This window comes from Eptesicus fuscus, chromosome 1, assembly GCF_027574615.1.
Source record: "Eptesicus fuscus isolate TK198812 chromosome 1, DD_ASM_mEF_20220401, whole genome shotgun sequence".
Lineage (NCBI taxonomy): Eukaryota > Metazoa > Chordata > Mammalia > Chiroptera > Vespertilionidae > Eptesicus > Eptesicus fuscus.
In genome coordinates this window covers 56729914-56743620 of record NC_072473.1, presented here as the reverse complement: position 1 = coordinate 56743620, position 13707 = coordinate 56729914, and the positions used below count along the sequence as shown (strand labels likewise).

General features: G+C 46.9%; 1 long non-coding RNA gene, 1 other non-coding gene and 1 pseudogene across 4 annotated transcripts in view; 2 read left to right on the top strand and 1 right to left on the bottom strand.

Moving 5' to 3' along the window:
* Positions 1–4792, bottom strand: part of LOC114229312 (uncharacterized) — a 54717-nt gene extending 49925 nt beyond the window's left edge. For all 3 annotated transcript variants that reach the window (XR_008556604.1, XR_008556614.1, XR_008556608.1), the window contains exons 1-2: positions 4669–4792; positions 4151–4214 (exon numbers count right to left, since the gene is read on the bottom strand). This is a non-coding gene — a long non-coding RNA (uncharacterized LOC114229312). The remainder of the gene's footprint in view (positions 1–4150; positions 4215–4668) is intronic.
* On the top strand, positions 505–1761 carry LOC114229314 (40S ribosomal protein SA-like; annotated as a pseudogene).
* A 520-nt stretch (positions 4793–5312) lies between the features above and the next one.
* Positions 5313–5419, top strand: LOC114229315 (U6 spliceosomal RNA). The gene has a single exon (XR_003615403.2). It is a non-coding gene; the product is annotated as a U6 spliceosomal RNA (small nuclear RNA).
* The last annotated feature ends 8288 nt before the right edge of the window (positions 5420–13707 follow it).

The window sequence follows — 13707 nt, the reverse complement described above, 5'->3', positions numbered from 1 at the left end:
CAGGGTTGCAGGTCAGATCACCAGTCAGGGCACATACAAGAATCAACCAGTGAATGCATTAATAAGTGGAACAACAGCCGAAACGGGTTTGGCTCAGTGGATAGAGCGTCGGCCTGTGGACTGAAAGGTCCCAGGTTCGATTCCGGTCAAGGGCATGTGCCTTGGTTTCGGGCACATCCCCAGTAGGGGTTGTGCAAGAGACAGCTGATCAATGATTCTCTCTCATCGATGTTTCTGACTCTCTATCCCTCTCTCTTCCTCTATGTAAAAAATCAATAAAATATATATATATATAAAAAAGTGGAACAACAAATTGGTATTTCCCTCTTTCTCAAAAAATCAATAAATATAAGTCCTAAACAAACAAACAAAAAACGACAAAAAACACATGCTAGAAAAAGTCCACATGTCACAAAAATTTAAGAAATGCATAGGAGCTACCCAGAGAAGGGCCCATACAGTGTTGCTCTGGGTTCCCACATAACTTAAAGGGAAACTTTCATAATGTCTGAAGCCCCTGATGTCCAGCAAATGAAGGAGGAGGATGTCCTCAAATTCCTTGCAACAGGAACCCACTTAGTTGGAACCAACCTTGACTTCCAAATGGAACAGTATAGTATATCTACAAATGTAAAAGTGATGGCATCTACATCATAAATCTGAAGAGACTAGGAGAAGCTTCTGCTGGCAGCTCATGACACTGTTGACATTGAAAATCCCTGTTGGAAGCTACCCATTCTCTTCACTATCAGAAAAGTGTAAACAAGGAACGCAGAAGGCTGGTGGACCTTGAGCTTTGGCAAGGGCCAAAGCTATGCACCAATTGTTTAGTCGAGACAATGGTGTCTCAAGCAATTTCCTGATCAAATTGTCTCAAAGTAAATCTTTACTAATATTTACTGACCTTTAAGATAGTCTGTCTGCTGTCAGAATTGCCTGCTTAAGGGCAATATGTGTATCTAAAATTGAATAAAAGGTGGCAGGGCCTGGGTACCAGTGAAGCTCTCCTACTAGAGTTGGGCTCTCTGCCTGGCCCCGTTTCCAAATTCATATTTCTTGTCTAGTCTCATCATTTGTATGCAGCCCTTCTCCAGATCCTGAACCCAAGCCACGCAGGACATGGCTTTTCACAACCCTGCTGTGCTGAAGTTTGCTGCTGCCACTGGAGCTACTCCTATTGCTGGTCGCTTCACTCCTAGAACCTTCATTAACCAGATCCAGGCAGCTTTTTAGGAACTGAGACTTCTGGTGGTTACTGATCACAGGACTCACCACCAACCTCTCACAGAGGCATCTTATGTTAACCTGCCTACCATTGCTCTGTGTAACAGAGACTCTCCTCTGCACTATGTGGACATTGCCATCCCTAGCAACATGGGAGCTTACTCAGTGGGTCTAATGTGGTGAATGCTCACCCAAAAGTACTGTACATGCGTGGTACCATCTCCCATGAACACCCATGGGAGGTCATGTCTAATCTGAACTTCTACAGAGACCCTGAAGATATTGAAAAGAGCAGACTGCTGTTGAAAAGGATTGTGACCAAGGAGGAATTTCAGGGTGAATGGACTGCTCCAGCTTCAGAGTTCACTGCTGCTCAGCCTGAGATTACCGACTGGTCTGAAGGCGCAGGTGTCTTCTGTGCCTATTCAGCAGTTTCCTACTGAGGACTGGAGCCCTCAGTCTGCCACTGAAGACTGGTCTGTAGCCCCCACTACTCAGGCCACTGAATGGGTAGGGACAACCACTGAGTGGTCTTAAGCTGTTCTTCCACAAACTCTTAACAGAATGGAAATAAGGTTGACGAAAAAGAAACTGTTTCTAAAAGTGGAAAAAAAGAAATGCATAGGAAAAATAATCACTGTTTAAAACAATGTTTACTTCTAGGGATGAGAGAAGAGAGATGCAATCAGGGATGGGTACACAGAGAACTTCAACTATAATGGTAATGTTTTATTTTTGATGTTTGGTTGGTGTCTGTATATTCCTTAAGTATTTCATAACACATATAGAAAGCCCCCTCTAAAAAAGACAAAGAAAAGAAAGCTAATTTTATATTCTTTCATCACCTCCACTACCACAACCAAAAGCACAAGATCACACTAGATGGATTATTATTCAACTTACTTTTCCCACATAACAATCCATTATAGCATTAGCCTGCTCAAGAGTATAAAGAGGTAAATGTTTCCACAGTTGCAAAATAAGTCATAATGAAAATGTCCGACAATTTATTAAAACATTCTCCTACTGCAGCCACTGTGGAAAACAGTATGGAGTTTCCTCAAAAAATTAAAAACAGAACTTCCATTTGACCCAGTAATCCCACTTCTCGGAATATATCCTAAGAAATCAGAAACACCAATCAGAAAGAATATATGCACCCCTATGTGCATAGCAGCCCAATTTACAATAGCTAAGATTTAGAAACAGCCTAAGTGCCCATCAGCCAATGAGTGGATTAAAACTGTGGTATCTACACAATGGAATACTACCCTGCTGTAAAAAAGAAAGAACTCTTACCATTTGCAATAGCATGGATGGACCTGGAGAGCATTATGCTAAGCAAAATAAGCCAGTCAGAGAAAGATAAATATCACATGATCTCATTCATTTCTGGAATATAATGAACATAAACTGATGAACAAAAATAGATCCAGAAACATAGAAGCATCAAACAGACCATTAAACCTCAGAGGGAAGGCATGGGAGATTGGAGGGGGTAAAGAGATCAACCAAAGGACTTGTATGCATGCATATAAGCATAACCAATGGACACAGACAGTGGGGGTGGGGGGGGGTGGGAACAGCCGAGGAGAGGTCAATGGGAGGGAAAGGAGACATATGTAATACTTTAAACTAGCGGTTGCCAACCTTTCGTACCTCACAGACCACCAGTGGTCTGCGGACCACCGGTTGGCGACCGCTGCTTTAAACAATAAAGAATTTAAATTTAAAAAAAGAAAAACATTCTCCTACTAATGAATACATGGGTTGCTTCCAGTTACTTGTCACAAAAACAAAGCTGCAAAGGCATCCAGTTCATATTCTAATATACTGGTACTTTTGCCCAACCAGCATGGCTCAGTGGCTGAGCAGCGACCTATGAATCAGGAAGTTACAGTTCAATTCCGAGTCGGGACACATGCCCGGGTTTCAGGCTCGATCACCATGCAGGAGATAGCTACAGATGATTCTCTCTTATCACTGATGTTTCTCTCTCTCTCTCTCTCTCTCACAATAATAAATAATTACTTATTATTATTTTTATAATTTTTTATAATTTTATAATAATAATTGACTGGTACTTCTATCCCCATAGGATAGATTCTATTTTCTCCTTTTCTTTTTAAATTTTTATTTATTGATTTGAGGAAGGGAGGGGGATAGAGACACATCCATTTGCTGTTCCACTTATTTCTGCATTCATTGATTGCTTCTTGTGTGTGCCCTGACTGAAGATCAAACCCAAAACCATGGCGTATCTTGGCATATCAGAACAATATTCTAATCCACTGAGTACCCTGCCAGGGCCGAGTAAGACAGATTATTAAAAGTCAGACTATTTGGTTCCGGTTTTTTATTTCCCTAAATATTGCCTGTTAGAGGCACCTCTCATTGACACCAGAGAGGTGTTCCTGGACAGCCCCCTGAGTCAGTGGGAAAGGGCTGTCCCCAACCTCAAACCTTGTCTTCTCATACAAATGAATTTATATGAGACTTAATTGTGTTGTGTAAAGCCAATTTATTAAAGCAATTAAAGTATACCTCTTTATTAAAGAAGCAAAGCAAGCAAACCCATACATCTGGTTTATGAAGTGCAGACCAGTTCTTTAATACTGCTAGATTACTTTTTCAAAAGGTTGTAGGCAAGTCATACTCTCTCCAGCAACAAAAGTGAGATATGGGCACTTCTTAACGGGAATTTATTTTAATCACATAAGCATTTAACATCAGATTAGATGTAATTTTTTTACTGTCTTCTCCATACAGTAAACATGTTATGTGTAAAATAAATTTATTTTCACTAAGAAATTTGAACACAAGAAACTGAGTAATCAACAATCCACAAAATATAGCAATTCCCCGCCAAAGATTACCTTTACACACACACACACACACACACACACACACACACACACACACCTACCTCTGAGATGCTTCCAGAACAAATGTTATGTATTAATATGCTTAAAAGTCCTCATCTGGAGTATCTATAAAGGGCATAGGAAAAAATTTAATCTAGCACATAATTTTACAAACTGATTAGTTTATCAAAACTATGACTGCACACAATAAAGAACACGAAGTAAGAAATAAGACGGATAGGCCCAACAGGTTAGGTTATTCCTGAAAGCGCTCTGGGGAGACGGAATCTTTCATTTGGGGGCGGCAAGGTATCAACAAAAACCATCTAAAACAAGGAAAGACGAGAGGAAAACATCCCAAAAACCCTCCTAAGAGCTAGTGTCCGCAACCACCTAGCCTCGTTAGTGGTGGTAAGGTGATTAAGGAGAGAGAAATTATTGTCTGATATTCTGAAGAGAGGCTAGCGAGAAAAATGAAATACAGGCCGGCTCCTCGCCCCCATTCAGATAGGCCACACGATCCGGAAGTGTGTAGCCTTGCTAACGACCGCTTTTCTACCGATTGAGGTTCGGCACTCACCACAACACAAAAACTGTCCAGTTTCAGCACTTTCCTTAGTAAATGTGTCCTTTGGCCGCCTTTCCACACCTGGTACGCAGGCAGTATTTACGCACGGAGCGAACGCCGCCATTTTAGATCTTAGATAAGCCTTAAGTGAAACAATCAAAAAAGCCTGTGGTGGGCGTTACAGCCAAATACGCCCCGCGCGCAACCGCCGTGCACTACCCAAAAGGCTCCGCCGGCAACATGACCCAGCAGCCCTGCGGCCCCATCCCCAGTTTTCCTGACTGCTTGCACTTCCTCTCGCAGCCTTTATCTCCATTGAAATTCCCCCGTTCTTCCTTATTTTCTTTCCCTTCATTTCTTTTTATCTTTTTCCAACCCCAATATATTTTTGCCTTCTCCCTGACTCCTTTCTTCTTTCCACATTTCTAGATATCTCTTGTTCTCAACTTTCATTTACCTCAAAGGGTGCAGCATCTTATAATAAATCTGTATTTCTGTTATTTCACCAAGGTATTTCAACGTTATAAGGTAAGCTGAGGACTGATTTTCTCTGTTTTATAGATGAAAAAAGTCTACTACTGAAACTAAGGTCCAGAGAGTTGAAGCAATTTCCCAAAAACTGCAACAGCTAGCATTGGAGTAAACAAGAATCTAATATGCTCACTTCGACAGCACATATACTAAAATTGGAACGATACAGAGAAGATTAGCGTGGCCCCTGCGCAAGGATGACACGCAAATTCGTGAAGCGTTCCATACTTTTTTTTTTTTTTGACAAATAAAAAGAAAAAACAAGAACCTAATTATTTTCACTTCAGTCTACTTCAACCAACTAACTGGAAAGATGGGAAAACTGAAGATAGAAATATGGAAGGTTTGAGCCTAACTTCATACTGTAAGTCAATGACAAAAATTTAATCAAAACAAGCTGCTTCCTTGTTTGATTCGGCAATAGAACGAGTTTTTGTAAAGGTGTTAGAATGCTGTTCTCCAGCATAAAATCCCTTCCTGTTCTTTTAGACTCAGTTCACGTCCTGACTCTTCTAAGAACCATCTATATTTATCAAAATGGTTATCTTTTTTGGTCTCTCTCCATGAGGGAAATATACTATCTGGATGCCAGCCCCAAAAACATTTAAAAAAAAAAAGAAGAAGAACCTGATCAGTGTGGCGCCTGTGCATGGAAGGGTTGCTGATTCAATTAGGGGTCAGGGCACATACCCAGGTTTTGGGATGTGTGCAGGAGGCAACCGGAAGATGTTCTCTCTCTCTCTCTCTCTCTCTCTCTCTCTCTCTCTCCCTCTCTCCCCTCTCTCCCTGTCTCCCTCTCTCTCTCTCAAATCAATAAAAACATTTTTTAAAAAGGCTGAAATTTGTTTCTGAAGTATTATGGATAAATGGTATAAAAAGTTAGTGGGGGGGAGTTCGAAGATGGCTGACGATGGGAAGGCAGACTGCAAGATAGTGTGTGAGGGAGAAAGCAAAGGGAGAGTGTGTGGTCGCACAGAGAGTGCTTGTTGCTGAGTTGAGGGACAACTATACTCCAAGAAACTGTGGGGGACGGTCGGACGGGGGTCCCCTGACCAGGCAGCCTCCACTGCTGCTGGGTGCCCTCCCAGAGCGACCCCCTCGGACACGGAGACCGCGCCATCTTGAAGGGCAAAGTTGATGTTATCAGACAACTGAGAAGCCCATGGAATCTACAACTATGGCATGCACTGAACAGCTTCGAACCTGAGAACACCCGACACCAAGTGCCAAAAGCACACAGATTCAGAGGAGCTCTACACTCCCTCACAAAAAGGAGAGAGAGAACTACATAACCAGACAGCAGGAGAAGAGAGATCCTGGGGAGAAAAAGAAACAACCCGCATATAAAAGAAAAGCAGGCATCACCAGAAAAGGAAGTAAATAAAATAGAGGCAAGCAACCTGTCAGAGAAAGAATTCAGAGAAATGATCATAAGGTGGATTAAAAGAATGGAATACAAATTCGACAATATGTGTAAGAACCAAGGGGAAATGAAGAAGAAATGAAAAATGGCATCACTGCTGTAAAGAACTCAATAAAAAGCATCAAGAGTACACTAGAAGAAGCAGAGGGCTGCATAAGTGAGCTAGAAGATAAGGTAGAAATGAATACTCAAGTAGAGCAGCTTCTAGAAAAAAAAATTAAAAAGCAGGAAGAGAGCCTAAGGGAACTTTGGGACAACATGAAACAAAACAACATCTGCATAATAGGGGTGCGAGAAAAAGAGGAAACTGAGCAAGGAATAGAAAACCTGTTTGAAGAAATAATGACAGAAAACTTCCCTGATATAAGGAAGTAAAAACCCACAAAAATCCAAGAAGCTCACAGAGTCCCAAGCAAAATGAACCCCAAAAGACAGACGCCAAGGCACAGTATAATTGAATTGGCAAATACCAACGACAAAGTAAGAATATTAAAAGTGGCCAGACAGAGACAGAAAGTTAACTACAAAGGATCCCCCATCAGAATAGTGACTGATTTCTCAACAGAAACACATCAGGCCAGAAGGGAATGGAATGAAATATACAAAGTCATGCAAAGGAAGGGTCTAAATCCAAGAATACTGTACCCAGCAAGGCTATCACTCAAAATTGAGAGTGAAATCAGGAGCTTCAAAGACAAAAAAGGACTAAGGGAGTTTATTACCACCAAACCAACAATGCAAGAAATGCTAAAGGGTCTGCTGTAAAAAAAAAGAAAGAGGAAGCGAAGAACGAACACAGGGGTAAAGAATAAAAATGGCGACAAACAAGTACCTATCAATAATAACTCTAAATGTAAATGGATTAAATGCCCCAATCACAAGACATATTGTAATGGATTGGATAAGAAAACATGACCCCCAAACAAGATGGCGGCATAGGTTAAACACCTAACCTACAGCTGGGCACAACAATTTCAAAAATACAACTAAAAGTCAAAACGGACATCATCCAGAACGACAGGAAAGCTAGCAGACTGAAATCCCCACAACTAGAAGGAAAGAGAAAACCACAAGGATAATCAGAGGAGCCGTAAAAGCCTGAGGTATGGAGACACGGGCAGAGACACGAGCACGCGCGCGTGCAGGGAGGACAGAGCCGGAGAGGAAGGGGCAGCTGACGGCCTGGCCAGCGTTCACTAGCAGGAAGGAGATAAAAGCTCCGGATTGCGCTGAACCCCAGCACCGACTGCACTGAACCCCAGTTCCGGGCAAAACCCTGGGAAGCCAGGCGCACGCTGGGGGAATGAATCTGGGCTGTGGGGTGGAGGCACAGAGGAGCGGCGAAAGGCAGAGCTCCAGAGGCGTGCACGGGAAAGTGCGCAGAAGAGGGACTGTTGCCTGTGCTGCTGAATTGCCCTGGTGGGAAGGAGACAAAAGCGCCAGACTGCACTGAGCCCCAGTTCTGACTACACTGAAGCCCAGTTCCGGGCGAAACCCTGGGAAGCCAGGCGCACTCTGGGGGAATGAATCTGGGCTGTTGGGCGCAGGCACAGAGGAGCGGCGGAAGGCAGAGCTCCAGAGGTGCATACGGGAAGATGCGCAGAGGAGGGACGGTTGCCTGTGCCGCTGAATTGCCTTGGTGGAAAGAAGACAAAAGTGCCAGACTGCACTGAGACCCAGTTCCAACTACACTGAAACCCAGTTCCAGGCGAAACCCTGGGAAGCCAGATTCATTAGGGGAGAGACTAGACTGGCAGCGGGCGAAACTCCAGGGCGCGTTTCTCTCAGAGGTGTTTGCAGGGAGTAGAGAGGGACACTGAGACACAGGAACCTCATAGGGCGGGGCTGACAGGAAGCCAAGGTTGTAGGCTCCACCCTGTAACTCCGCCCCATCCAAGCTGAGCACAGAGGCTTTTCCCTGCTGAGTGCCTCAGGCAGTAGCTGACCTACACTCCATTGGAGACCCAGAAACGAGGGCATCTAGTGGTCGGTGTGAGATGACACCAGATTTCAACCACGCGCATAAGGGACACATTCAAGAGGCAGACTCAGTGAGCGCCAAAGCATTGCTGCACCAAGACCCGGCCCATAAATGTGTCTCCTGCACAGCAACTCTTCCTTTATAGACAAAGAGGGTCCTCACGGCCAATTGGCCTGGAGGACAATTCCTCCCAGTGACACCAACAACAATCAAGACTTAACTATACAAAGGAGGACCAAGAAGGAGGCATAGGGCGGAAGCCTGATTGTTGCCTACCACAACAATTTTGAGACTACGATGGGAGAGCAGAGCAGACACCATCCAGAACCACCGGAGGGCTGACTGAGCAGATGCTCTACAACTAGAATAAAAGAGAGGGGTACGCGGGATGATGCCGATGCCGGTGACCCAAAGACCACACTTTAAGAACTACGGCTCAGGCGACACAATGGCGGCCTGGAACGTGCTCGGCGCAGTTCCCCCGATGGTCTCCGGCTGAGGGGACGGCTCCACTCGCTGCCGAGCATGGACAGATGAGCCCCTGAGAGACATGGGGTGGGAGACTGGCGCTTGCTGACCTCCGAGTCCTTCAAGAATCTCAACGCCCCGGAAGCGGCCAGGTGCGCATGCTCGGTGACCGGCCACCACTGCAGACCCAAGGGCCGACACAGCGATACCGGACCAGCCCGCTGCCGCGCACCGGGCACACCAGAGCTTCGCCGAGCCCGCCGCCCAACGAGTTCTGTGGCAGCCGCCCTGGAGCTCTGAGAAAATGGCCGAAGGAATTGCTGAGAGGGAATTGACCAACAGGAATTGGGATCCGGGTGAGGCCACGTGACCCTGGGTCTGGGAGAGGTCACGCGCCCCTGGGTCCGGGTGAGGCCACGTGCCCCTGGGTCTAGGTGAAGCTAGATCCCGGGTCCGGGTGAGGCCGTGTGCCCCTGGATCCGGGTGAGGCTGGGTCCCGGGCCCGGGTGAGGCCACGTGCCCCTGGGACCGGGTGAGGCCACGCGCCCCTGGGTCTGGGTGAAGCTAGAGCCCGGGTCCGGGTGAGGCCATGTATCCCTGGATCCGGGTGAGGCTGGGTCCCGGGTCCGGGTGAGGCCTCGCGCACCTAGGTCCAGGTGAGGCCACGCGCCCCTGGGTCTGGGAGAGGCCATGCGCCCCTGGGTCCGGGTGAGGCCATGCGCCCCTGAGTCCGGGTGAAGCTGCATCCTGGGTCTGGGTGAGGCCCTGTGCCCCTGGATTCGGGTGAGGCTGGGTCCCGGGTCGGGGTAAGGCCGTGCGCCCCTGGATCCGGGTGAGGCCACGCGACCCTGGGTGCGGGTGAGGCCACGTGCCCCTGTGTCCGGGTGAAGCTAGATCCCAGGTCTGGGTGAGGCCGTGTGCCCCTGGATCCGGGTGAGGGTGGGTCCCGGGTCCGGGTGAGGCTGCGCGCACCTAGGTCCGGGTGAGGCCACGCGCCCCTGGGTCTGGGAGAGGCCATGCCCCTGGGTCCGGCCGAGACCAAACCAGAGGGAGTCGGACCTCCGTTACCACCATTTTCCACCATCCAGAGCTGAGGGGTCAGTGCTGACATGTACACATAAGGAACTGGTGGACATTGAAATTGGGTCTCAAAAGAACTGTTGGTCCAGAAAGAAACTCACTACAGACTGATTCATTTGCCTGTCAGCATAACTATTATTGCTCGTCTCACATTCAGTTCTTATAATTATATCTCTAGTGACACATGATCTCGCTCATCTAGGGGAAATGATGAACAGCATAGACTGATGAACAAGAAAGAACAGAACCAGAAACAAGGAGGCATCGATCGGACTATGGGGCCTCAGAGGGAGGATAGGGGAGGGTGGGGGGAGGTGGGAGAGATCAACCAAAGGACTTGTGTGCATGCATATGAGCCTAACCAATGGTTAAGTTCAACAGGGGGTTGGGGCATCCGTGGGAGGGGCGTGGGATGGGAATGGGGGGATGAGGACAAATATGTGACACCTTAATCAATAAAGAAATTTAAAAAAAAAAGAAAACATGACCCATATATCTGCTGTCTATAGGTAACCCACCTCAAAAAAAAAGATGCACATAGACTGAGGGTGAAGGGATGGAGAAAGATTTTTCAGGCGAATGGAAATGAAAAAATAAAGCAGGGTTAGCAATACTTATATCTGACAAATTAGATCTCAAAGTGAAGCATATAAAAAGAGATAAGGAAGGCCACTTCATAATACTAAAGGGAGCGATCCAACAAGAAGAAATAACTCTGGTAAACATATACGCACAAACCCTCGCCTCTCCCAGCCTCCCCCTCACTTATCTCTGTAATGATGGATTAGAAATCCATGACACCCCAGAACAGTAGATAATGGTTGCTGTGGTTAACTGTTATTTGGTTACTGGTAATGGCAGGGCCCCCAGAGATGCTTCCCCCGCTGTGTTCCGCTGCTCCCTGCTCTGCAGGCGGAAGTGAGGGCAAAGATCCTGGCTTAACCGGAAGTCCCAGAACTAGACGCTTTGTGCCGGACTTCTGTTGTTTTGGCCTACAGACATCTGGCACAGAGTGTCTAATAGGGGAGGATGAAACTTTTTCGACTAGAGTCTAACTCCAAGATTCTAGTCGCAAATGTTTCATTCTCAGGAGCAGCAAATGTTTCATCCTCGGCATGCGGCCACCTCAGCAGCCGCATGTCATCAGAAATGGCTACACATGTCAGTGCTGACATGCGTGTCATAGGTTCGCCATCACTGTATTAAACAATGACTGGGTTATCATAGAGATCAAAGAAGAAATTTTAAAAAGCATGGCAACAAATGACAATGAAAACACAACAATCAAAATCTATGGGACACAGTGTTAAGAGGGAAGTTCATAGTTCTACAAGCCTACTGCAAAAAAAAAAAAAAAAAACACAAAAAAACAAGAAACAATGGTAATAAATTACCTAACCCTACAACTCAAAGAGTTAGAAAGAGAGCAACAAGAATATCCCAGTGTAAACAGAAGGAAGGAAATAATAAAGATCAAAGCAGAGATAAACGACATAGAGACCAAAAAAAAAAAAAAAAAACAATACAAAAGATCAACAAAACAAAGAACTGGTTCTTTGAAAGGATAAGATTGATGAACCTCTAGCCAGACTCACCAAGAAGCAAAGAGAGAAGACCCAAATAAACAAAATCAGAAATGAAAGAGGAGAAATAACAACAGAAATAACAACAGACCCCTTTTACAAAGGATTGTTAAAAAATACTATGGACAACTCTATTCCAACAAACTGGCCAACCTGGAGGAAATGGACATATTCCTAGAAAAATACAACCTTCCAAAACTCAGTCAGGAAGAATCTAAACGGCTTAATAGGCCAGTAACTATGGAAGAAATAGAAGCAGTCATCAAAAAGCTTCCAGCAAACAAAAGCCCGGGACCAGATGGCTTCACAGGGGAGTTTTACCAAACATTCAAAGAAGAAGTAAAACCCATCCTCCTCAGACTATTCCAAAAATTCAAGAAGAAGGAACACTTCCAGGCTCCTTCTATGAAGCCAACATCACCCTAATACCAAAACCAGACAAATATAACAAAATGAAAGAGAATTACAGGCCAATATCCCTCATGAACATAGATGCCAAAATCCTCAACAAAATTCTAGCAAATCGGATCCAGCAGTACATCAAAAAGATCATACACCATCACCAAGTAGGATCTATCCCAGGAATGCAAGGATGGTACAATATCTGCAAATCAATAAACGTGATACATCGAATAAACAAATTGAGAGATAAAAATCACATAGTCATATCATTTGATGCAGAATAAAGCATTTGCCAAAATCTAACATTCTTTCTTGATAAAAACTTTCAGCAAGAATCCTGGGTCCGGGTGAGGCCGTGGCCCCTGGATCCGGGTGAGGCTGGGTCCCGGATCTGGGTGAGGCCACGCGCCCCTGGGTCCGGGAGAGGCCACGTGCCCCTGGGTCCGGGTGAAGCTGAATCCTGGGTCCGGGCAAGGCCGTGTGCCCCTGAATCTGGGTGAGGCTGGGTCCCGGGTCCGGGTGAGGCCGTGCGCACCTAGGTCCGGGTGAGGCCACGTGCCCCTGGGTCTGGGACAGGCCACGCGCCCCTGGGTCCGGGTGAGGCCACGCGCCCCTGGGTCCGGGTGAAGCTGGATCCCGGGTCCGGGTGAGGCCACTCGCACCTGGGTCCGGGTGAGGCTGGGTCCCGGGTCCGGGTGAGGCTGCGCAAACCTGGGTCCGGGTGAGGCCACGCACCCCTGGGTCCGGGTGAGGCCATGCGCCCCTGGGTCCGGGTGAAGCTGGATCCCGAGTCCAGGTGAGGCCATGTGCCCCTGGATCCGGGTGAGGCTGGGTCCCGGGCCCGGGTGGGACCACGCGCCCCTGGGTCTGGGAGAGGCCACGTGCCCATGGGTCCGGGCGAGGCCACGCGCCCCTGGGTCCAGGTGAGGCAGGATCCCGGGTCCAGGTGAGGCCGTGTCCCCCTGGATCTGGGTGAGGCTGGGTCCCGGGTCCAGGTGAGGCCACGCGTCCCCTGGGTCCGGGTGAGGCCACATGCCCCTGAGTCCGGGTGAAGCCGTGCCCCTGGGACCGGCCGAGACCAAACCAGAGGGAGTCGGACCTGCATTACCACCATTATTCCTCCATCCAGAGCTGAGGGGTCAGTGCCGACATATACACATAAGGAACTGGTGGACACTGATATTGGGTCTCAAAAGAACTGTTGGTCCAGAAAGAAACTCACTACAGACTGATTCATTTGCCTGTCAGCATAACTATTATTGCTCGTCTCACATTCAGTTCTTATAAGTATATCTCTAGTGACACATGATCTCGCTCATCTAGGGGAAATGATGAACAACATAGACTGATGAACAAGAACAGAACCAGAAACAAGGAGGCATCCATCGGACTATCGGGCCTCAGAGGGTGGGTTGGGGAGGGTGGGGGGAGGTGGGAGAGATCAACCAAAGGACTTGTGTGCATGCATATGAGCCTAACTAATGGTTAAGTTCAACAGGGGGTTGGGGCATCCGTGGGGAGGGGTGTGGGATGAGAATGGGGGGATGAGGACAAATATGTGACACCTTAATCAATAAAGAAAT